We start from the raw sequence: 25,125 nt of genomic DNA, 5'->3' as shown, positions 1-25,125 counted from the left end.
AGTGTAAATTCCAGTTAAAAAGGTAATATAGATAGATAGATAGATAGATAGATAGATAGATAGATAGATAGATAGATATATCCTCTCATTTTTATATATATATATATATATATATAATCTTCTCTCATTTGTTTAAGCAAATAGGAGAACTTAAGAAAAAAAAAACGCATGTTATATTTGTAGCCTAATTATTACATCTCATAAAAAAATAAAGAAAATGTTCCAGTAAACGTTACTCATATAATAATGTTAAATATTACTTAAACCATTTTGGTACATTTACTAAGATCACTTCAAGTGTGAGCTCTCTGCATAACTAATAATAAATTGATGTGAATATGCGATGTAATATTGGTGTTTAATTACCATGCAAACACTTTGAATTCTAATACTAATAATGATAAATGCTTCTGTGTTTTTGACCTATTAGTGTATTTGAAGTCTTTTTGTATGAATTTATTTTTATTTTCTGCAATCCCTAACACGCTCACTAATTTGCTGTTTCTGTTCTGGGCTGGGCTGCCACTTGTACAGTTATCATATAACCCTCCTTAAGCACGTTTTAAAAAAAAATATTTATTTATTTGCCAGATAGTTTCAGTGGCATTGCAAGGAAAATGTAACCGGCAGACGCAAATAAATCAAATGAAATGAAATCACAAAAATAAGTTCAAGTTAACTTGTGTTTCTAGATAAAGAATAACGCGGCGATGGGCAACGCAGAATCGGACCGCAGTGAGCAGGAGGCGCAAAAGATCATCAACTTCATCCCAGGAGTCAACTTGGTTTACAACGCCACCCGCAGCGCCGTGTACGCCGCGAAGGGAGACGGGCCAGAGGTGGCCAAGAGTGGCATCGCGGTAGTCGGGGGGCTGGCTGGGGGGCCGGCTGGCGGGGTGTTAGCCACAGTCGGGGCAGCGGCCCTTGATGATGCACTAAAGAATAAGGATTAAGAAGAGCGGTTAAGGGAGAGGAGGGTGACCCCACACTCCCACTTTCTTCTATGCACACACCACACTCATTTCCTAATATATGAACACAATATGCAATGTCTGTACCTATGTGATGTGTTTAGAGAATATTTCAATAAAATGAGTTTCTGTCACAGCGCCTTCTTTTGGAGTGGTGTGTTTTGAAACAATGGTCTGATTAGGTTGGGTATTAGTTCAGCAGAGGGTTCCGTCTTGGTGAATAAGTGTAATGTAATGACAATGAAGGGTGTTGTAGAACAGTTGCTGAAAACTTAAAAAAAAAATCAGATATGGTCTCATGTTTTCATTTTTCCGTTCACAATTAGAAAACTGAAAAAATCGTGTTTTGGTGAAAATTTCCATAACTTTGTTTTTTGGTGTATTAAAACATAAAACAAACAAAATAATTAGTCAAAATTACACCTTTTTTAACTCGTTAAAAAAAGGAAAACGAATCAACGGTGTAACTTGAAAATAGTTTCTATTTGTGCAATGAAAGGGTCATAGTCAGCCTGCACCATAACGGCGCGGGAGAACTGCAGACACGTGGAAACGAAAAACAAATCAAATACAAAAAGGTTTTGTTGTTATTTTAAGTATTATTCATTTTTATTATTTACATATTTAAAACGGTACGCACGTGTGTAGTAGGGTCATCATTATTATTATTATTATTATTATTATTATTATTATTATTATTATTATTATTATTATTATTATTATTATTATTATGGTGCATGTGTGTTTTATATGATATTTGTCTCGAGGATGGTTTGATGTATTTTGATTTCTCTTCTGCACGTCCTGAGAGCAAAGGGGAGAGCTACACAATAACAATGGATACTTAATGAGTGGATAAACAATGTTAATGCCGCCCTATTTTTTGGATTATGAATATTATTTACCGTTTGGAGATGATTTTCCTCTATACCGGGTAATTTGGCGACGGTCCCTTACAGCGAGTTCATGCCCTCTGTATTTGGCGCGGTAGCAGCGCTGCTCTGTTGCTGTAGTCCTTTTCACCGTAAGTCTTTATCGCCTCTAAACATATTTGGTTTCTGAATATATTCTGAGATACTTTTTTAAAACGCAAGACCCGCGTAAACGGCTGACTTACATGCTTTCTAATATACTGCAAATAAATAGGCAGGCACGCTAATTTAAACAGCGCTGTTTGGGCTGTTTCTTCTCGCGTAGCGCCCTGTTGTAGTTTGTTTATTTAAATGGTTTACAAACAAAACAAAACAAAAAAAACGCCTTTCGTTTTATTTATCTTCGGTGTTCCAACCACCGCTTCTGAATTTCTCAGTTAGTGTAAGGTCTGAAAAACGTCGCTTACAAATGCAGTGTATAACCGATATTCATGTAAACAAGCGCGCCCTGTGTGTGTACAGAGAGAAGACACACATGAAAGCGGTGATGATCAGCGGCGTCATGCAGCTACAATTGTTGGGGGGCACAGTCAAAAAGCAAGTACTTCTGTTATCAATGGTGAGTATTTAATGTATTTAAAAGACACATGTACATGGTAATTACGCTCCAGGTCTACTGACTGACTTCTCTCTGCTTCAGCTGCAATTACAATTAGGTCATTCAAGCGATGTTGTGTCATCATTGTTCTTAGATGATTTTACACAAACTTTAGAGCGGAGAAGTTTCTCTCATTAGTGCGCTCTAATGTTCTTAATTCTAGTTGCTGAGCCCATTGTGCTGATAGCTGTTCATAGGCATTTCTGATGTCAAATTGCCATTTTTAAACGTTTTCTGCATGTTTTTATTTATTTCTTAGCAGACACCCTTATCCAGGGCAACTTACAATTCTCGCAATTCTCATCTCTCGCTGACCTGGGGATCTCTGGCACTGCTCTGTCCTGGTTCTCCTCCTACCTCTCCAACCGCACTTACCATCGTCACTTTCACCTTGACGACCTTATTTCTTAAACAGTCGCATATTTCAAGTTACTTATACAATGACCCACTGCACTATAGTATTAGATACACTGGTTGAAATGTACTGTTTGAATTGAATTACTGTTTGAAATGAAAGCAAAGCAGGTGAAATGCATCAAACTGAACTCGAGATTCCAAGTATATCAAGTGAGATGCATTCGAATGGACGCTCTAGTCTACAATAAAGAGTTAAACTGCATTCTTACACCGTCTCCACTGTAAAGCCCAAGCATGACTCTTTTTTCAATGATCTGAGAGTAGCCTCACGTCCCTTGCTGCTACTGTAAAACCATTCAGAATATGCTGCACCGCTATTTGATGAATGCATCAGCAGCAGTATGGAACTGTGACATGTTTACTTAACTGGGATATCGAAAGCTGGTAACAGAGCAATTCAGTTAACGTTAAAACCTTTACCCACTATAAAAACACTAAGGTTTCAGTGAAAACGAGAGCATGACGTCACACGCTTTATTACAAACAATGAGACTTATAGTGGAACAGCATTTTCGAGTTTGTTATAAACCAGTGGCGTGCTTTACAAATAAAGGCATGGTAAATGGTGTATAATACAAGTCGTTGTGAACCTTTGCTTTTCTTCATGCATGGTTTATTTTCTCTGAATAATGAGTAACAGCGCAATTCCTCGTATATAACTCGTACTCAGCATATCTGCCATGCTGATCGTCGCTCAGCACAGCTCTAATACATTTCATTGAACTAGTTAAATGTCAGCCACGCTGGAAATGCAGTTCAGGAGTTTTTCAGTACAGTTAATCAGGCCGAAACGCATAATCAATATTTGTGTTTTTCATTCGATATTTGACTGGACATTCATTTAATAATACAGTACAACCCCAGAAAAGCAAACCCTTAGTTATCTGAAAGTTAAACGTGTCCCGAGAGTGGTCTGGTTAAGTGTCTTTTGGACACGTGAGAAGGTGCACGTGTACAATGCCATCGCTCTCTTACTCTGAGCTTTCTCCATCCTGTGTCGGCGGTACAGACACACGAGGAGGGAGAGCTGAACACCTTGTGGCCTCGCTGTCGGAGCCTGACTCACTTTGGGCCCCTGGCTCTACCAATAAACCCTGTGAGGGCACGGACACTCTATCAAGCCTTGACAAATCTATGCATAATATTTGACAAAACCAATGCTGTGGACTGGAACTATACGGTCCACACCTACCTACCATCAGTTACCCGAATCAGTAAATACTATTCAGCTAGGGTTATTCTACCTTTGTTCTTAACATTGTGATTTAGGAACCCAGCTTACAAAGCTTTCACTACAGGGTATGGTTTGTCTTTCTGATTTCTCTAAGGCATGTAAAACAAATATACAATCCTTTACACACTTAAAAAAACAACACAGCCTATGCTATATTCAACTTATTTCAAATGAGCCATTTCCCAGAAACGTGTTTATCAGTTTCATTATGATGTTACTGTTTACAACTTATTTCCAAGTTTTTTAGTTTCACTTTTATCGTGTCTGCAATGATACAATGCAAATGTTTTTTTTTTATATATATTGTACATAGTAATTACTAATGAAAATGCTTTAGTTATGAACTCTAACACTTATATTACTATCGTTGCACAGGCAGCAGCTACAGCTTCTGGTTTTAATATCATAAGAGTGCCCGGTGCAGGTCTGCAAGCAGGATCCAGTGGCAGACAGCAATGAGAACACAACATGCTTTAAAATACATTGCTAACAAATACTCTAGAGGCACAAGTGCAGCTTTTGTGAATTGTTTTATACACATAACGGTATTCTGATAATTAATTTGGTGTCTGCTCATAATTTGGTGGTTTGTCAAAGGAAACATCATTTTGTGTAGGACTACATATTGAATGTTTTGCTTTCATCAGCTGGGGCGCGTGGGACCTGCACTGACTCAGTGTGAGACCATGCTGCTCATTCGAAGGGCCTCATTTGCTAAGCAGCAGTAATTCGCACAGAATTGCGGGAGGGACACTGAAATGGTGTCACCCTGTTTACTGACTAATTAGAAGCAAAAACACCAGTGCGGTAAGATAGCGATGCCAGGTAATATATTTTAAATAAACACTTAGAACAGTGTTGTGTTTTAAAATAAAATCTATAAAACTACAAACTAATACCTTTATGGTAAAACTAAAATATAAATAAAACAAGTGTTTAAAAAGAAAAGACAAATAAAATATAGAAAAATCTCTCGTGCAATTTCAAACAAGCAAGTGCATGCAGGAGAGAAAGAACAAAGACAATAACGGTGTTTTAAATGAATGTAAAACAACTTTACAAATCTAATAAACAGATGCACAAATACTTTCTATCTTAATTAAATTACAGAGTGCTTGTGGTGTGCACGGTATTGCATGTAAATTAGTCAGATACTGCGCATGTAAACGCGCTCTGGATGCAAACACAGTGCTGACATGTCATTTCCTAAAATTATATTAAGCGAGGTTTGGGGTAAATATAGAAAGAAAAAAGGGAGTGTATATTTGAGCACTAGTACAACAAGACCATGTACGGAATTAAAATGGACTATAGAATAGTCTTTTTTGTAGCAATTTAAGTGGTTTAAAAGCAAACAAGATTATCCATAAACTAATGTTAACAGAATATAAATATAAAAAGAGAATTTCGACAAAAGCTGCCGGGAAGCACTGTCGCTGCTGATTGCTTGTTTCTACGCGCTTTGAAAAGGGGGTCTCGTCTTCCAGAATATCAATTATAATGTGCGCCATCAAAAATAAAAATAAAGTTTCTACAGAAAATGTTTTCAGCAAGCTAAAACACCACACGAACACTTGTCATGTGACACTTTCTATATTAGCTTGCTAGCTTACAATTGGCTGCTGGTCCGCGGCGGTGCGGCACTGAGCGCTGGTTTAACATGTTACAGGTGTTACACACCAGCGCCAGTAGGCACTGAGCGCTTTTCACCTCCAGCGACAGTGTGTCACTGACGCTGGCATGCGTATCGGGTGGTGTTTTTATAGTGGGTAAAGGTTTTAACGTTAACTGAATTGCTCTGTTACCAGCTTTCGATATCCCAGTTAAGTAAACACGTCACAGTTCCATACTGCTGCTGATGCATTCATCAAATAGCGGTGCAGCATATTCTGAATGGTTTTACAGTAGCAGCAATGGACGTGAGACTACTCTCAGATCATTGAAAAAAAAAAACATGCTTGGGCTTTACAATGGAGACGGTGTAAGAACGCAGTTTAACTCTTTATTGTAGACTAGAGTGTCCATTCGAATGCATCTCACTTGATACACTTAGAATCTCGAGTACGGTTTGATGCATTTCACCTGCTTTCCACAAAGAATGACACTTTGTATCAAATATAAACCAATGAACACAAACTGCTAAACAAGCATCAGATTCCTGTGAATGCCGAAAGAAAGTTTTAAATATCACGTTTACACGGATAATCACGAATAAACTAACATAACTCGACACATTTGTCGACACCAGCTTGGATTTGTAAATCTGATGTTTTTTCTTGTCGGGATAGCTCGCAACAAGCCCGTTCAATCTCTCATCCCCAGTAGCGTATAGGCAGGTATATTTCGAGCCGTTTCGTGCAAGAAAAGAACCTCTCATTTGCCAAACGAATACCAGCATTTGCAGACGGCGACAATATGTTAGAAAAAGAAATCCATAGATTTTCATGTATAACATTGCTTTAATTTCTTTCCATATAAATGCACATTTCAAACAGTAATTCAATTCAGTACATTTCAACCAGTGTATCTAATACTGTAGTGCAGTGGGTCATTGTATAATTAACTTGAAATATGCGACTGTTTAAGAAATAAGGTCGTCAAGGTGAAAGTGAAAGTAGCATTAGATTGCTATAAAAGTGAGTCGAGTCCTTGCAGCAGCCAGCAGACAGATCTCTTCTCTTGGGTCACTGAACCGAACCAGCTCAGAACCGAACCTACACCTGCTCCGGGCTACAGTGTAAATTCCAGGTAAAAAGGTCAAATACATTTTTATATATAAATCCTTTCATTTGTTTAACCAAATAGGAGAACTTAAGAAAAAAAAACACAATGTTATATTTGTAGCCTAATTATTATATCTCATAAAAAATGAAAGAAAATGGTCCATTAAACGTTACTCATATAATAATCTTAAATATTACTTAAACCATTGATTTTGGTACATTTACTAAAATCACTTCAATTGTGAGCTCTGTGCATAACTTCCCCTGAAAATGAAAGAAATTGACATGAATAAGTGATGTAGTATTGGTGCTTAGTTACCATGCAAACACTTTGAATTCTAATACTAATAATGATAAATGCTTCTGTGTTTTTGACCTATTAGTGTATTTGAAGTCTTTTTGTATGAATTTCTTTTTCTGCAATCACTAACACTCACACTAATGTTGTTGAAGCGGACACACTGGGATCCTTCAAGAAGCTGCTTGATGAGATTCTGGGATCAATAAGCTACTAATAACCAAACGAGCAAGTTGGGCCGAATGGCCTCCTCTCGTTTGTAAACTTTCTTATGTTCTTATGTAATTTGCTGTTTCTGTTCTGGGCTGGGCTGCCACTTGTACAGTTATCATACAACCCCTCCTTAAAGCACGTTTTAAAAAATATTGATTTATTTGCCAGATAGTTTCAGTGGCATTGCAAGGAAAATTTAACCGGCAGACGCAAATAAATCAAATCAAATCAAATCACAAAAATAAGCTCAAGTTAACTTTTGTTTTTAGAAAAAAAGAATAACGCGGCGATGGGCAACGCAGAATCGGACCGCCGTGAGCAGGAGGCGCAAAAGATCATCAACTTCATCCCAGGAGTCAACTTGGCTTACAACGCCACCCGCAGCGCCGTGTACGCCGCGAAGGGAGACGGGCCGGAGGTGGCCAGGAGTGGCATCGCGGTAGTCGGGGGTGCTGGCTGGGGGGCCGGCTGGTGGGGTGTTAGCCACAGTCGGGGCAGCGGCCCTTGATGATGTACTAAAGAATAAGGACTAAGAAGAGAGGTTAAGGGAGAGGGGAGCACAACGCTGTGAGAGGAGGGTGACCCCACACTCCCACTTTCTTCTCCTCACACCACACCCATGTCCTAATATATGAACACAATATGCAATGTCTGTACTTATGTGACGTGTTTAGAGAATATTTCAATAAAATAAGTTGCCTTCTTTTGGAGTGGTGTGTTTTGAAACAATGGTCCTATTAGGTTGGGTATTAGTTCAGCAGAGGGTGCAGTCTTGAATAAGTGTAATGTAATCTAGTAATGTAATGAAAATGAATGGTGTTCTGGCGAATAGAATTGGGAAAGTGAGGGGGGGGGAGAACAGCACACAACACACTGCTGCCCCCGAGTGGTGCACATTGGTAATGCAGCCCAATATTATTCCCAGTACAGCGCACTGCAGCACAGTGAAAGGGGTTATCGCTAGTGGGTAGAAATGTGAGTTCAGTGTTATTTTACGGAGTAGGACCTGGGAGCACATTGAAAAATAAAATAATCAGTGCTCTTCTCAAGGTGTTTTTAGAAGTGATTATCTATGATACTTCTTCGGAATACCACCCCTTCCCTGTTTTGTACTTGTTGTGGTCCAATAAGAACGGTGTTGAAACAGCCCGTGTGTTTTGACCACGGTTATCCTTTACTCTCTTTAAAACAGCCTGGGCCGCACCGCACGAGCTGAAACTGTCTGTATCATGTATAAAGCTAATGTTGTAATCAAAAACAGAACCAGGTTTGCTAGTTTATTTCATGGCATTGCACTTGGTTGAGTATTGTATAGGCAGTCCATGTGCCCTGATATGGAGTATTTTACCATGCTTATATATCTTAAATAAATAAATTAATTACTACATGCACACATATAAATATATGTTAGAGACTAATTAATATTTATGTATAAATGTCGGCCTATTTGTAACATTGTAAAAATGATTATCAGCTCATAATATCGTAAACTACATACATTACTGTTACAAATATTTCAAATGTTCTGATTCAGAGCCACCCCGCATTGCGCCGTGTCTGGCTCCCTGTAAAAGGATGAAGCGGTTCTGATATGAATGAATGATTTAGAGCCCCCTTCAGTTCCTGTTTGGTAACAACAACAATGCTTGATCCTCAGTACCGTACTAAAGCTGGGGATCAGCTAGTCTCCAACTTTGTTCCGCTTGTTTTTTCGATGCAATTGGTACTAACTTAGTACGCAGCTGGGGATGATCCCGAGATAGTACCGTACTAGCTGGTACGCAATTTAGTACGCAGCTCCATACTAACTCTGCAAGTTCATTGCAATTGACCGACAGGGACGCTCTCCTCCCGAAATGCAGTGTCCTGTAAATCAAACTCTCGTGCCCAACTCTGATAAAGTGCAATTACACACAAACATACAATGTGTCAATAACATGCAATACAAAAAGAAAACCATAAGTGAATATTTAAATACAACCAAAACAAAAAGTAAATAAATACAACTCAAAATCTTAATATAAACACACAGTTAATGAAGCAAAATAATCCAGTGCGCAGTAGTCACGCGTGTGACGTATGCATACTGTAGAAAAGGAGCTAGTGTTGTCTTTTACATTGCTCCTCCCCCAGCTGGTAACTGTACAGGTGGGATGTGTGCTCAATCTAAAAATACTCATAAAATAGATTGTTTTCATCACCCATACGCAGGAAAGAAATACGCCATCCTTCAATTTATCAACTGTAGTACCACCCATGTAATCCATATTCTGAAATGCCTGTGCTTCAACTCCGCACGAGAATTTCAGAACATCAGAGTTCTATCAGAAGGAAAGATTATCCTGTAGCTTTACATTTTGCCGAATCTGCCCATCCTGTCTCCTCGTTTCAATTTAGGAGAATAGAGAAGGTAACTGTTTCCACAAGGGGAGGTAATCTGGATAAAAAATGACTAAAAAGAGAGACATAATGGATTTATACTCTGGAGACTTTGAAACCAAAAGGCTTCAACGATTAATTAGATTGTAAGTCTTTCTTATAGTTATTTGAAGTAATATGATGTTTTTCTATCCCTGTCTTATAATACTGTTGCTTTGAATTTTCACTTAAAATAAAAATTCTGTACAAAATAAAAAGTATACAATATAATTAAATGGATAATTGTTTAATTGTGCAGATCTATTGATTTGAAAATGAAATGTCTTGACTTTGTGAATGTTTTTTTTAATTGAATTAATTTTCTTGTATATTGACTTGAACTGTTTTGCATTTAGGATGCGTAAAAAAATGTAATGGTCAATTGGGGAGTGTCTCAATTACCATTTAAAAAATATAGTATAAAATGCAGCTGTGTTTTGAATCGCCTTAATTGTCTTGATAAAGGCTAAACGCCGAAAGGTTGATATATTATTCAGAGGTCTCGATGCGTCTCGGATTTGACATCATGGATTTAAAATAATAAAGAACCTGATTTGTTTAAATGATTCTTTGTGCTCCCTCAATTTTTTCTGATGTATCTCTTTATAACAAATATAGCATCCTCATTTGCGCTGTACTTGTAATGACTGCTTCTTGATAAAGAATTGGAATATTGAGCAGTATTGTTGATTCCCAAGAAAAAAGTATCGACAATTCCACATCACATTTTATTTTGAGAGTGGGTTAAACAATGTTCGTGTGGTGCATTGTATCAAGCTTCCTCATCATATCCTCTTCCCTTATGGATATTAAACACCCGAGCCTCTTCATCGCTCCAATGGACGGAAGTGGAGGATGGACACGGATTTTGCTCAGACATACTGTAAGTAACTCGGAGAAATTGCATGGGAGTTACACACATTTAAACATAGTACTCAGTAGTACTTTACAATAAAGTCGTTTTGACAGTTGTTTGCAAAGCTATTTGCAAGTGTATTCTGAAGTACTGTACAGTAGCTGAAACCACCTGAATTCACAAGCCCACCATGCAGTTTATCAAACATGTTTAGTAATAGTTTTAAACAGTAACTTGGTAAATACAATCTGTATTATACTTTACAAACACATTTAGATACGGGTATGATTAAGTTCTAGAGAAGAAGGAGAAAAAAGTGGGGTTATCAGCAACATCAATCTGAGAAAGGAAATACTGCAAACAAAACATTAATTTCCCTTCTGTCATCTTACGTATTCCCATATGACTTTTAAAGCAGCTTTAGGAAAGGACTTGAACTAGCTAATTAACATTTCCACCAGAAACTCGTGTTCACATGGTTACTGGGCGTTGATTTCACAAGCTTTTTCCGGAATCTCACAAGAAATGGAGACTTTCACGGTGAAATACTGTGACCGTTTTTTGGGACACTTTCACGAGCTTTCCCAGCCAAGTTTCACATGTATTGTTGATCCACGTGAAATAATCACACATGTAAACTGGCCTAATGGGCACTCACCAAGTCTCCCCTCTGCTGGGAATTCCTGGTATTACAACTGTGCGACAGCTGGTAAAGTAACTATACAAGCAGCGATATTAGTTTTGTGATAATAAAATCGCCGAGGAATGGAACTGGAGCAAAAACTGAAAAGAAAATCTCTCCAGAATAATTTGTTTCCATTTCCTAAGCATTTGAAATGTACAATGAATCAAACTGATGAAGTTAATAAGAGTTGGCTGCTTTTACAGCTGGTTAGCATTTCTTTAAGCACTCCCCTCAAGTTGCTTGTTACTTTGTTACTCAATGAATGTATGCGTGTCCACCCCCACCTGGTGGATATCTACTGCTACTGCACCTACAGTTTGTTTTTTTCTAACTAAGTTGGCTTTTAAATCATGTCATTAGTTTCAAAGCATAAACCTGTAAATTAAACCAATTTTATCTAGTAATTCGTTTCTCAGTTGTGATTGAGATAAACGAATGGATCAATTGCATTTGTAAAGGAGAGTAGAGAAGCAGCGGGTAAAACGCAGGAAACCAGAAACCTGATTTGGAACGTGAGATATTGATCCAAGAACTGAAAATAAACCAGTGTATCAGATGCTTAGCGTGCACATTTATGGTTCTTAGTCTGAATGTTTCTACTAGAGACTGGAGTGACCGCACTGCAAACATGTGCAGAAAGACCACTTATTCTTCTTTCTAAGAGTGCTGAGTGATCTGGAGAGCTGCTTCAGTCAGTGTGTCTGTCTGTGCCCCAGTTATCACAAACAACATCTCGGGTTACTGAGATGTAGAAGACAATGATCAAGCTCAACGTTTCCCAAAGTGGGGGTCGCGACCCAAATATGGGTCCCGGCAAGGTTTCTGACGAGTCGCCAAAACAATCTAAAAAATATGAAGTTCAGTGCACACTGTTAAGATTTATTTTCACTATACAACTTCTTATGCTTATATTCAAAATAAATACAATTTGCATACAAATCATTAGCAGTAATTATGTAAACAGTGAATTGTTTTAGCACCAGTCTTCTGCTTTAAATATGAACCAAAAAAATTAAGTATAGGATGACATTTTATGTGCGGTTACTTGGGATTTTGCAACCATTATAACAGTTGTTATAATGGATGCAAAACGAAAAAATGTCTATCCTACTTGTAGCTAAAAAAAACAAAAAAAAACTCACAATTACCATCAACTTCAGTTTTTCTTACATTGTTGACGAGGATGATGTGCGTCCTCATGTGCCATTTGTTGTGAAGTACTGACTCACAAAAGCCTTAAGCCTTCGTCATCTTGAGACACGGCATCCTGATTGCGTTGGGAAACTAGTTTTTTTTCAGAAGAAAGCTGATCAATTAGCTAAACAGCAAGACGTTCTTAAAAAAAACAGTCACCGTCTCAGAGAAGGAGATAAATGTATCCTACCTGGTTACAATGCATATTGCAAAAAAAAAAAAAAACTGCACAACTGACTGTTGTCGGTATGTTTGCAATGCTTGATGTTGAATTGAAAATTAAAACTGGTATTCAGTATGTAGGCAACACAATTTTAAATTGATATTGTAACGTGGAGGTAAAGGAAGCAATCCAGGCAGGTATTCTGGTCTCAAATGCACGGTTTATTTTGCAAGAATGAGAATTCAAATAAATGCAACAGTGGAGGCTGGTCAGCCGAGGCAAGCGGGGCACGACCTCACCAATAATTCCCAAAGGCTAAAAAAAACACTTTGCATATTCGTATTATTTAATTGAAAAATATAAACATATGTAAGCATATTAAATACATTTAAGTCCACAGAAGCGCTAGTGACATTATTTAAAAGTCTCAGCTCGCTTTCTCCAGCACCGAATAACTATTTTGTGATTTGTGCCCCACCTGTCAAAAAAGTCACGAGCCGCCACTGATTAATGCAGTAAACAATAACGAACACAGGATAAATAAAAGGGTTTAATAAACAGTTTCTGCGTGTCTGACTCAGTAATTAAAAAAAGCAGGTTCTCTCCCACAGCCCCAAAACTCACACTTCACCCAGCCCCTCCCTCTTCCATTTCGCTCCGTCGTGCGCACTCCCCCAATCACAGGCACGCATTCCTGTCCCACCACGCCGTTATCTCAATGCACCCACATAGTCCATTAATCCCCACAAAAAGGGCTCTCCTGTAAATTCATGTTTGCAATCGCCTGCAGTCCCGTTGTCCATGCGAAGGGGACCCTTAACTCTAAATCCTAAGCTGGCTGTCGTGTGAGAGAATGTTTCTAGAAGTGGCACCCTCACCCCACCCCCCCAGGTTCGTCTGCCTCGTCGTTACAATATGTTAGTTTAATACCTTTTTTTTTTTTTTTATATAACAAGTAATTTGATAAAAGCAAACATTTTACCAAGCTGTAAAGCTATCACCCTGAATGTTTATATAGTGCAGTATAGTGTCAAATAAATTAAACGTCACTTTTTGATTGGTTAAGAAGTATTTCAGTTAAAATACCAAATAGTGAATAATTTTGGGTCGTGGTTTCATTATTCCTGTGTTCATTTGGGTGCCAATCAAAAAGTTTGGGAAACACTGATCGAGCTTGTGTTAGATAGGACTACGACAGGCAACTGGAACTGAAAAGCAGCTCCTGAACTCATAGCCACGGAGGACAAAGCTGACCCTTCCACTCCTGGTCTTTGTTCCAACCCTGTTCTAAATTGTTTAATTGAACCAATTAAACCTCCATCCAGTTCCCGAAGTCGTTCATTGTCTAATTCCACCTGGAGTGGAATGGCCCTCCAGGACCATGATTGAACACCCCTGTCATAGTCTGAGGACCTTATATCAAAAAATATATATTTAGAAATTGTAATAAGCGCCTGTCATAGTCTGAGGGGAAATTGTAATAAGAACCATTCCAAATTATTTCAAACATCAGACAAAGGTAAGGGTACAGTGAGAAATAAAAAATAATTTGAAGCAAGTAACTAAGAAGATAGCAAGCAGTTTTGCCCCACAGTATTACTTTTTATGTGTTCTATACAGAACTAAATGGATCCTCAGGTTAAGTTCTAAGATGAAAAGAACACATTAAAACCACTTGAATTAAATTCTTCAGTTCTTAATTCAGAGTTTTGTTACATCAGTGTTATATTTGTTTCCATTTCACATAATACGGAGAAATGAATTTGAAGTTTGTGAATTTAATCTGTGTATGTGTGCGGGCAGATGATCAGTGGAGCGGCATTTTTTCCAGAGTAATAAATACCAGGACAAAACAAAGGATGGAGCTTCTCAGTGAAGGTGTCAGTGAAAGTGTAGATGTGAGATCTGGTCTCCACATTGTAAAAGGAGAGCTGCCCTTCCTCATAATCCAGATACACCCCCAGCTTCTGAGGCTTCAGGCTCAGGGGGAGGGGGGTCACAGGTTCAGTCGCAGCATAGAACTGATTGCCCTCACCATCCCACCTAACAGTCCAGAATCCCTTCTGGGGGTTCACAGTGATATCCCCCTTCCTCTGAGAAGACTCTCTGGTGACTCCAAATCTCCAGCTTATCTTCTCCCCCACCTCCACCTCCCAGTAGTGTCTCCCTGAGCTGAACCCCCCCTTGCCCAGGACAAAGATTGGCTGATCAAATCTCTTTCGATTGTCAGGGAGAGACTGTCGTTTATCTCCAGGTCTGGCTTCCTTCCCATCCTCAGTGAGGATGAGCGCGGGGTGTGCTGTATCAGGGTCCAGAGTCACATCAACTGTGAAAAAGAAAGTGGAGGTAAAACATCTAAAATAACACACTAAACATGTCAGATACAAACAATCTTGCTCCATAGATGCACATACAAAATCAGACCCATCAGTATTATGAAATAGAACACTTGGAAAAACTGAAAATATTCCTTGTCAAGTTTTCACAGGACTGGAGAGGCGATTCTCCATTTATAAGTTAGACGTGTATTCTGGACGCAGATGAAAAACTCATCCCTCATGATAAGCCTAGTCTTCTGATTAGGTGTTTGACAGTGGAACACAGAAGTGTGTTACTGTATGACAGAAACCTGTGCAATACTAGAAACACGCCCCCTGCTGGTTTGAATTATTTTTTCCAAACTGGAGAACTCAAAGCACCTCTCGTGTTTTTTCTTCATAATCAGAGTTATAATTATTCAGTCTTATTCAAGCTCATTGTAGAGAATTCTGCTATTGCATCTGCTACTATGCCAGTGATTTTGTACTGACGGCTCACATATTGTTTGCACCAACCTGCGATAGTTGCTTTCATCAACTCCACTTCCCAGAATCCCTCGAGGTGGTCTTTGAGTCGTGACACAGCTTTCCTCAGAGTCCAGAAAGAGTCGTCTATGTTATCAAAGAGCTGCTGAGCAGCAGGAGGGGCACAGACAGACTGGAAACTCTACAGGGGGAGTGTGGAGAAAAGGATTCGTCAGCCAAGCAGCACAGGGGCTGCACCACTGGACTGAGCAACTGGGGAGGTCTTTCAGTGTGTACAGGAAATAATCAGGGAGACCCCAGAATCTTACAGAAAGACCAGCAACCAAACTGAACACAAGCATTGACTGCTTTGAGCTAAATAAACCCCATTGTAAAAACCAACAGCAGTGTGTTTAAAATTCCTGATACTGAACCCCCATTCAGTGCATGTGCATTGAAACGTGGTCTGACCTGCAGAAAGTGGATGTGATCCTCTGTCTCAGAAAGCTGCTCCATCTCAGCCTTCCTCTTTCTCAGCTCCTGGATCTCCTGCTCCAGTTGTTCCCTTTGCTCGTCGGCCCGACTCACTGCAGCCTTCTCTTTAGCTCCAATCAGCTCTCCCACCTCCGTCCTGATTCTCTCAATGGAGCGGATCAGCTCAGACAGGACCTGCTCGCTTTTAGCCCTTTCCTTGTGTGCCGAGAGCTAGTTAGAGGAGGGAGGGGATCAGTGACACGCACTCCGACAATACCATGTCTTTGTTAGACTGTTCTCGCACTCACCTTGAGAGACTCCACAGCCTGATTCAGTCTCTCCAGCTCCAACACAAAGTGAATTTCTTTTCTTTTTAGTGCTATTGAAGTGTCATTCGTCAGTATTCTACCACACACAACACAGCCATGTGAACTGTATAATAATAATAATAATAATAATAATAATAATAATGTGGATACAAAGTATAAATAAAAATGTCTGTTTGCTGCTCTTTGACAGTAAATAGTTTGTTAATTCACTGAAGATAGTCAAGTTATAGTGGTAACATCAAGTTTGGGGTGAGTCCATTTCAAAGCAGATTGAGGGGATAGAACATCATTTAAATAAATAGTCAAGAGATAACCGCCAAATGCATTACAATGTTGTCAATCTGTACTGTCAGGCTGCCAGTCTGGCTGCCCCTATTGAATGGACTGACTCAAAGTCCGAAGCACCTGTTGGACAGCGTTATAGTTAACAAGCTATAACAGATGAAGCTGTATGAGTGGCCATTATAATACAAACATCAATGTATTCTAAATAAAACACATACATAACACCTACCTATCTCAGCCCTCTCTCTCTCTCTCTGCTAATATAACAGAGTAAAAAAAATATATATATTATTCTGCAAGTTAGCATTTACTGTTGGTCAGGTAAGCATTTAAATATTTAGTGTGGAGTAGTGGTTAGGGCTCTGGACTCTTGACCAGAGGGTCGTGGGTTCAATCCCCAGTGGGGGACACTGCTGTTGTACCCTTGAGCAAGGTACTTTACCTAGATTCCTCCAGTAAAAACCCAACTGTATAAATGGGTAATTGTATGTAAAAATAATGTGATATGTGAAATAATGCATAATGTGATACCTTGTAACAATTGTAAGTCGCCCTGGATAAGGGTGTCTGCTAAGAAATAAATAATAATAATAGAAACATTATTTGCATACTAACTAGAGAATTATCAATTTTGATTGAATGTGAATGCCTATTTTTCTGCTTTAATGGATATTATGTTTATAAATAATATATGTTTTTACCATAAAAAGAAATACAGTCCTGTTTCTAATGCATACCTGTTTCTCCACTCTCCCCTCCTCTGCTAGGATAGCAGCGTGATTCTGATGATCTTTGAGAGCACACGTCATGCAGATACAGCTCTGATCGGTTCAACAGTAAAGCTCCAGCAATCTCTGGTGCTGTTTGCAACGCTTCTGCTCCAAATCTCTGAGAGGCTGGACCAGCGCGTGCCTCTTCAACCCTGCGGTCTCGTAGTGTGGCTGCAGGTGCTCTTCGCAGTACGAGCCCCGGCACGTCAAACACGACCTGACCGCTCCGCGCTTTCTCGCTGGGGCAGAAATCACAAGGCATGTCTCCGAGCTCAGCAGAGACAGGAGCGGGAGCTGGGGGTTCCCTTCATAAAATAACATGGAAAATAAACCGTTCAAGCATTTTAAAATACCAACAGGACTTCATATTGATAAAGCAGATTATTGATAAGGCAGTACATATAATGTAGTATATACCATTTCCTGTACAAATCGGCTGTGTGAGTTTTCTTGATATTTTAGGCATGCACTGCATATTATAGGGGGATTCTTTAGTAAAACAACTTGGTAAAAATCCTTACATTTTTAAATGCCAATGGTACTTCCGGCTTTGGTGCATGATGCTCCCACAGTCGCTCATTTTAAATCAGCTCTCAAGACCCACCTGTTCTCTCTTGCTTTCCATGCTCTTTAAGCCTGATATCTGCTATTAGCTGCTGTGTTGCTGCTACTATTTTACTTTTACGCATCCAATGAGTTTTCTTTTCACATCCTAACCTTGTATTTAATGTATCATGCCAGTGGTTTTCAAACTTTTTAGGCTCTGTACCCCTTTCCAAAAAATCTAGTCTACCGCATACCCCCATCTGAGACAGGGTCATAATATACCTATGAAAACAGAAAATAAATGGTATTTTTTAATTATTAGGCTTAAGTACTTCCTGATGTTAATTGAAAATATATATATATTTTTTTAAATGCTTACCTACCAATGTGATGGATGTGCCTGATTTCTATCACAGATTTCAGTAAGCCTACATCCTGATTTGTAAACAATGCAGCCCATACACAAGGGTATGTTATTCTGTATTTTAAAATGAACGAAGAGGACTTCAAGTTACAAAAAAATGTAAGCGGGTCTTTAAAAATAAATAAATAAACAAGCCTCGATCGCTGGCTGAGAAGACACACAGGGAAGGAGGAGGGGCTCGAGTTCAACCAATTACTGTTCATGGAACACTGCTGTTAAACTAATTAAATAAAATACAATTAAAACCAAAAATGCATGTAAATTATTGCAAAATCCAGACCAGTAAGTATGGCAAAACGAGTCCAAAAACAGGTTATGCTTTTGAAAAACAAAACTGGGTTCTAATTTAAAACAAAATCAGAAAGCAATTCAACAAAAGTCACGCATTTTTTCCAACAAATGCAGAAATGTAGAGAGAAAACAGACGGGGCATTTTGCATAAAAACAATTTTAAATTTACAAATACAGGAATTGGGGAAGGGTTTAGCTCGGCCAGGGTGTCCTCGGCTCACCGCGCACCAGCGACCCCTGTAGTCTGGCCGGGCACCTGCGGGCTTGCCTGTAAGCTGCCCGAGAGCTGCGTTGTCCTCCGACGCTGTAGCTCTTGGGTGGCTGCATGGTGAGTCCGCAGTGTGAAAAAAAGCGGTCAGCTGACGGCACACGCTTCGGAGGACAGTGTGTGTTCGTCTTCGCCCTCCCGAGTCAGCACAGGGGTGGTAGCGGTGAGCTGAGCCTAAAAATAATTGGATATGCCAAACTGGGAGAAAACAATAAAAAATAATTGGCAACGACTAAATGAAAAAAAGACTCAATTGAATAAAGAATGACAAGTTTTGAATGAAAAAAAAACATTCTAGCTTACTTCCTCATTACATTTTTTTAAAGGTAAACATGGATTTGAAGAGTTTTTTCTGGAGCTTTTTTAATGATTTAAAATCCTACCAAGCCACCTCCCCCCTTAAAAACCCAGCAGTCCAGGACAAAGTCTCGGGCTGGGAAGGGAGGCTTCAGTGGGCCCATGGCTGGCCATGCTGTCAGCACCCCTGCCGGTAGTGGTACGGCTGACAGCCTGTTGGTCCCGTCCTGCAGCGAAAAAGCTGCGGGGGCAGGTGGTCCCCCGACCTCCCCCTTCTTCGTAGCCGGCAGCTCCCTCCTGTGGGGCTCCGGCCACAAGAACTCCTGCAGCGAAACTGCTGCTGGGGAAAGTGGTCTCCAGACCTCGTCCCCCTTCTTTGTAGCCGGTAGCTCCCTTTGGTGGGGCTCCGACCACAGTACTGCCGGCAGCGAAGAAGCTGCAGTGGGAGCAGGTCTCCGGACCTCCCCCACGATCTCCGGCAGCGAAACTGCTGCTGGGGTTGGTGGTCTCCAGACCTCCTCCCCCTTCGTGGCCGGCAGCTCCCCTTTCTGGGGCTCCGGCCACCGTACTCCCTGCGGAGGTACGGGCAGCAGAGGCAGCTCCTGCTCCTCTGCTCCGGGCGGTGGCGGAGGCAGAGGCAGCTCCAGCTCCTCTGCTCCTGGCGGTGGTGGAGGCAGAGGCAGCTCCAGCTCCTCTGCTCCTGGCGGTAGTGGAACCAGCAGGCATTCACCCTCTGCTGGTGGAGGTGGAACCAGCAGGCATTCACCCTCTGCTGGTGGAGGTGGGAGGGGCAAGCAGTCCTCCCACTGCGGTGGAGGTGGCGGAGGTAGAGGCGATGGGGCTGATGCTGGCCACTCAGAGGGAGGCTGTGGCGGTGCTGGCTCCCTCTGCTGTGGCGGCTGGGCATGTGCACGCCATGCTGCCTTCAGCAGCATAGCTAGAGGCTGCTGGGGGACACCAGCATCCTGCCCTTCTCCCCCCCAAAAATTTTCAGGGGGTTGAGCCTGTAACTCCTCCCCTTCTGGCTCTTGGGACGGCACCAGCAGGTATTCACCCTCTGCTGGTGGAGGTGGGACCAGCAGGCATTCTCCCTCTGCTGGCAGCTTGGGTCCTACGGCTGTGGAAGCCCCGACTTCCCTCTTTTTGGGCTGTGGACGCACCGACTCCTCCCTTTTGGGCTGTGGACGCACCGACTCCTCCCTTTTGGGCTGTGGACGCACCGACTCCTCCCTTTTGGGCTGTGGATGCACCGACTCCTCCCTTTTGGGCTGTGGACGTTCGGGCTCCCCCCACTCAGGCGTAGGACGTTCGGGCTCCTCCCACTCAGGCGTAGGACGTTCGGGCTCCTCCCACTCAGGCGTAGGACGTTCGGGCTCCTCCCACTCAGGCGTAGGACGTTCGGGCTCCTCCCGCTTGGGCTGTGGACGCTCAGGCTCCTCCCATTTGGGCTGTGGACGCTCAGGCTCCTCCCATTTGGGCTGTGGACGCTCAGGCTCCTCCCATTTGGGCTGTGGACGCTCAGGCTCCTCCCGCTTGGGCTGTGGACGCTCAGGCTCCTCCCGCTTGGGCTGTGGATGCTCAGGCTCCTCCCGCTTGGGCTGTGGACGCTCAGGCTCCTCCCCATAACTGCGGAAGGGACAGTGGGCGAACAGGTGATCCTGGTCGCAGAGGAGGCACCCCGACGATGGCTTGTTACATATTTATATATTACCCCCCCCCCCACACACACACACACAACAAACAAAAACACGCATCAAAATGTCACAGGCAACCCAAACAGAGGGTATAGTCGACTCAATCTGACAAACGGTTAGCAAAGAAAAGACCAACTAAATATACTGCTTTAAAACGTAGAACAGAAACGAAATGCAGACATTCATAAACAAATACTGGAAAAGTATGTAAATACCAGAGCTTTATAGACAACTAGGCTGTAATAGAAGTTTAAAAAGGTATTTCCCCCTCGGCTGCAGTTTGGATGGAACTTTGGATGGAACTTCTCCTCTGGAGACACCGCTGTCGCCATCGCTGCTGTCCGTCAGGGAGAAAGGAAGAGAAACGAAACTGAAAACTGCAGGAAGTCAGACTAGCGGAGTTATGAAATGAGTTCACCATCACTGCGCAGCGAGGCGGGGTTTGGCAACAGAACAAAAATAAGGATAAGGGCGTCTGCTAAGAAAGAAAGAAAGAAAGAAAGAAAGAAAGAAAGAAAGAAAGAAAGAACAACAACAACCGTGTCGTGTTGCCAGAATCAATCACAGCCGCGCCTTTATCCAAGGCGATTTACAGGTGTTACAATGCAGGATTCATAATTAAATAGTTTACTAAAAGTACAATATGAAATGAGATGCACAGCGATTATACACTCAAGTGTTATTTATTTTCACAAAGTGCAACCGGGTACATTAAACTGTCATGATGTAATAAATACAGAACATACATTTACAAAATGACGTTAACATGAGGCTCTGACTTTGTGTTTCTCTCTCTGTCCCGATGTACCTGCTTTATTATTATTATGTTCTATTATTATTATTATGTTCTATTATTATTATGTTGCTTCTCCATATCTCCTGACAAGCGTCAGTTTTGTTTTTCTACGTCTTTACTACCTTTCAATCACACCAACGCTACGATTCGCTTAACAACTACAACTCCCAGAGGCACTGCGGTCGGCTGTTTGCTCCTCGAAGTCCCAGACGCCTTTGCTGACAACTGGAAGCTTGAGAGAGAGAGAGAGAGAGAGAGAGAGAGGGGGGGGAGAGGAGGAGGACGTAAGGTAAATACGGTATTATAGCAGTGAATTAAAAACAAAAATATTGAACAACAAACTGCTTTCATTCTTCGACTCATACAAGACTGAGTTCACTGTCTTTTGTATTTATGTTATTGTTGCCGGTTAAATAATAAAACACACTTTCTTTCATTGCAAATGTTTTTTTTTTTATTTCTATTTTGATAGTAAACACAAATAATAATAATAAAAAAAAACAACTTATAATTTAACCGAGTCATTAATTTCATATACAATACAGAGTTACACAACTTTCTAAAATGTATTAAGCTGTCTACAGCAAAGTGTAATAAAGCATGGGGAAGCATTGTAAAGTACACAGAGGTATGGTGAAGCGTAGTGAAGCACGGTAAAGCACAAAGAGGTCTGGTAAAGCATAATCGTAAACATGCAGAATTGTAAAAATGAATAGGATATAAGCACTTGCTTCTTCAACCGCCAGTTCCGCAGTTTATGCGGCATATTGAAATCAATACAATACAGCCGACAATTTAGTCTGGGCTTTGTAATAAAATCAAAGTCATTGTGAAATAACGTATTATAATCCTGCTGAGTGCTTGAAACACTGATGAAAGTCATTCTACACATCATATATTATTATTATTATTATTATTATTATTATTATTATTATTATTATTATTATTATTTACACTACATTTCTCAGGCAGAACGACTGTGCCACTATGATTGTGACGGTGCAAAAAAAAAAAAGCGTATTCTGAGGTCTGCACAGATCAGTGACCATCGGGACTGATGCTAAACGAAAGCCAGAGACTGTTGCATTTTACAACACAACGAAGTACGGTGTAGATGTACTGGATCAAATGGCACGGCTGTATTCTGTCAAAGTTGGTACTCGCAGGTGACCTGTGGCTGTTTTTTATAATGTTTTGGACCAGGCAGACATCAACGCTTTGGTTTTGTACAAGGAGGGCACCGGCAACACAAGCACTTGGAGGGACTTCATTTTGCAGCTAGCCCTGGAGCTACGGCAGAAACGTTTTGATAAGAGACACGAAAGTCGACTGGCAAATGGAATAAAAGAGAGTGCCAGGTTGCTAAATGCAATAAAAACAGATTGATTTCCATTACACGAGAGTAGATGTTAAAACTTCATGCTGCAGGTGATGAACACAAAGGACATGAGGGATCCTCTCCTACCCAGAGGTTTAGGTTCTGTGGTGATGGGAGAACATCATATGTTGACATGATGAGGAAACTGATCCTGCTCTGTTCCATTGACCATAGGTCTTGCCAGCCAATCTTGCGTTGTTCCACACTCTCCCATCTCATCCATTCTCCCTGCTTGGCCTGGGAAACGGCCTTTATACACCTCATCCTCTCCTCCTGCTTTTGCACCTCATTGACTACCAGCTTCCTCCTTTGAGCTGGGGCTGCCTTGTGCCATGTAGGAGGAGCTGAACTGAGACCAAGACCCCCTCTTCCATGCTGAACTTACCCCATGATATCATCAATTCGAAGGGCAGCCTTTGCATCTTGCCTTCTACGTTTAATAGGGAAATAGGACGAAACAGACTGATGCTTGTAGAATCTTTTTCTTTAGGTATAAAGACTCCACCTGCTCGGCACCATGCTCTTGGTACAACCTGTTTTTCCCATGCCACTTTCATCAATTTCCACAGAATTCGTAGAACTCCTGAAGCACTCTTGTACACTCTGTACGGAACTCCATTAGGCCCTGGAGATGATGAAGCCCTTGCTTTTTTCACAGCTTGCTCTACTTCTTTCCACTTAGGTGCACAGTCCTCCATTTGGTATTCTGGTGGATTAATAGGTGGGATGTCTGACGGAATTGACATAGGCTCCTGCCTTTTTTAATCTGTATGTGTTTCCTCCAAATATCTCTCCAGCTCAACCTTAGATGCTTTTAGTGTGCCATTCTTCTCACTGGTGAATAACTCCTTTTTTGTAGCGTTTCCGTAGGCGCTCAGCTCTGCGCAATGTTGCAAGCTTATCTTTTATGACCCTTTGTAAGAGATTGAATCCCTCCTTCTGACTTTGTTCTGCTCTTCTCCATTGCTTCCTCAGCTGTCTCCTTTCTCTAACTAAGCGTTCAATCTCCTGCTGCCGTCTAGACTTTCCAGGGATAGTTTGTACTTTTTCCTTCCTTTTTCAACTCCAAACCTCTCCGGAACAGAGCAGGATCAGTTTCCTCATCAGGTCAACATATGATGTTCTCCCATCACCACAGAACCTAAACCTCTGGGTAGGAGAGGATCCCTCATGTCCTTTGTGTTCATCACCTGCAACATTAAGGCACATTTTGACAGGATGTAAGGTGGCTCTTAGCCAAGGACGGTTTACTTGGCGCCATGACCAGGTGCTGCGATGTTTGGCCTTAGCATTGGAAGACAAGCGTAACATGACCAATAAGTTGCCACCTGTTCCATCAAAACATTACACACAAAAGACAACATTCCTCCGCCCAGGAGAGCAACCACCAAGAAAAGGTGTTAAAACCAATCCTCGCCCAGGACAACTGGAAGCTGCTAGAGACTGGAATATGCTGGCAGATGTTGGTCAACGGCTTATTTTTCCACCCGAGATTGCCACCACTAACCTTCGACCAGATATTGTCTTGTGGTCTGGATCAGCACGCCTTGTTCACCTGGTAGAGTTAACAGTGCCATGGGAGGACGCTGTAGATGAGGCGTATGAGAGGAAGAAACTGCGGTATGCTCAACTAGCCACTGAAGCGGAACAGCGAGGATGGAGAGTTCAGGTTTACCCAGTGGAAGTGGGTTGTCGAGGATTTGTGGCACACTCTACAACCCGGTTTCTCAGAGACGTCGGATTCAGTGGCCAAGAGTTGCGTCGCACAGTGAAGAACTTATCTGAAGCAGCAGAGAGGAGCAGCAACTGGCTGTGGTTGAGACGGAAAGATTCTGGCTGGGGACAGGTAAGTAAGCTGGGCTGAGTTGAGTGGGGGACGGAGGGGGGTGATGCTGGGATGCCAGAATCACCGTCGAGCCCTCTTGAGGTGTCGTGGGCTAGTCGACGAAACACTGAGGATGGAAGGTGCCCACTTGAAAACCCCAGAGATGTACCCTACTTAGCTCAATCCAGACGGTTGTCATGCTGATGCGCTGGGGAGGCCGCACTTTGGTTGATCCCCGGAGCCAGCATCGCAGCCGTTGTGTG

The 25,125-nt window shown here is 41.4% G+C and overlaps 1 long non-coding RNA gene and 1 pseudogene across 1 annotated transcript; one reads left to right on the top strand and one right to left on the bottom strand.

The window, feature by feature from the left end:
* Nucleotides 1-2,371: 2,371 nt before the first annotated feature.
* On the top strand, nucleotides 2,372-8,144 carry LOC131709426 (uncharacterized). The gene is made up of 3 exons (XR_009311533.1): nucleotides 2,372-2,462; nucleotides 6,808-6,900; nucleotides 7,656-8,144. It is a non-coding gene; the product is annotated as an uncharacterized LOC131709426 (long non-coding RNA).
* A 6,238-nt stretch (nucleotides 8,145-14,382) lies between these two features.
* Nucleotides 14,383-23,427, bottom strand: LOC117962885 (E3 ubiquitin-protein ligase TRIM39-like; annotated as a pseudogene).
* Between the last annotated feature and the right edge of the window lie 1,698 nt (nucleotides 23,428-25,125).

The sequence above is a fragment of the Acipenser ruthenus genome, chromosome 43, assembly GCF_902713425.1.
Source record: "Acipenser ruthenus chromosome 43, fAciRut3.2 maternal haplotype, whole genome shotgun sequence".
Taxonomy (NCBI): domain Eukaryota; kingdom Metazoa; phylum Chordata; class Actinopteri; order Acipenseriformes; family Acipenseridae; genus Acipenser; species Acipenser ruthenus.
The sequence above is the reverse complement of the archived record's forward strand: the minus strand, read 5'-3'. Positions and strand labels throughout refer to the sequence as shown.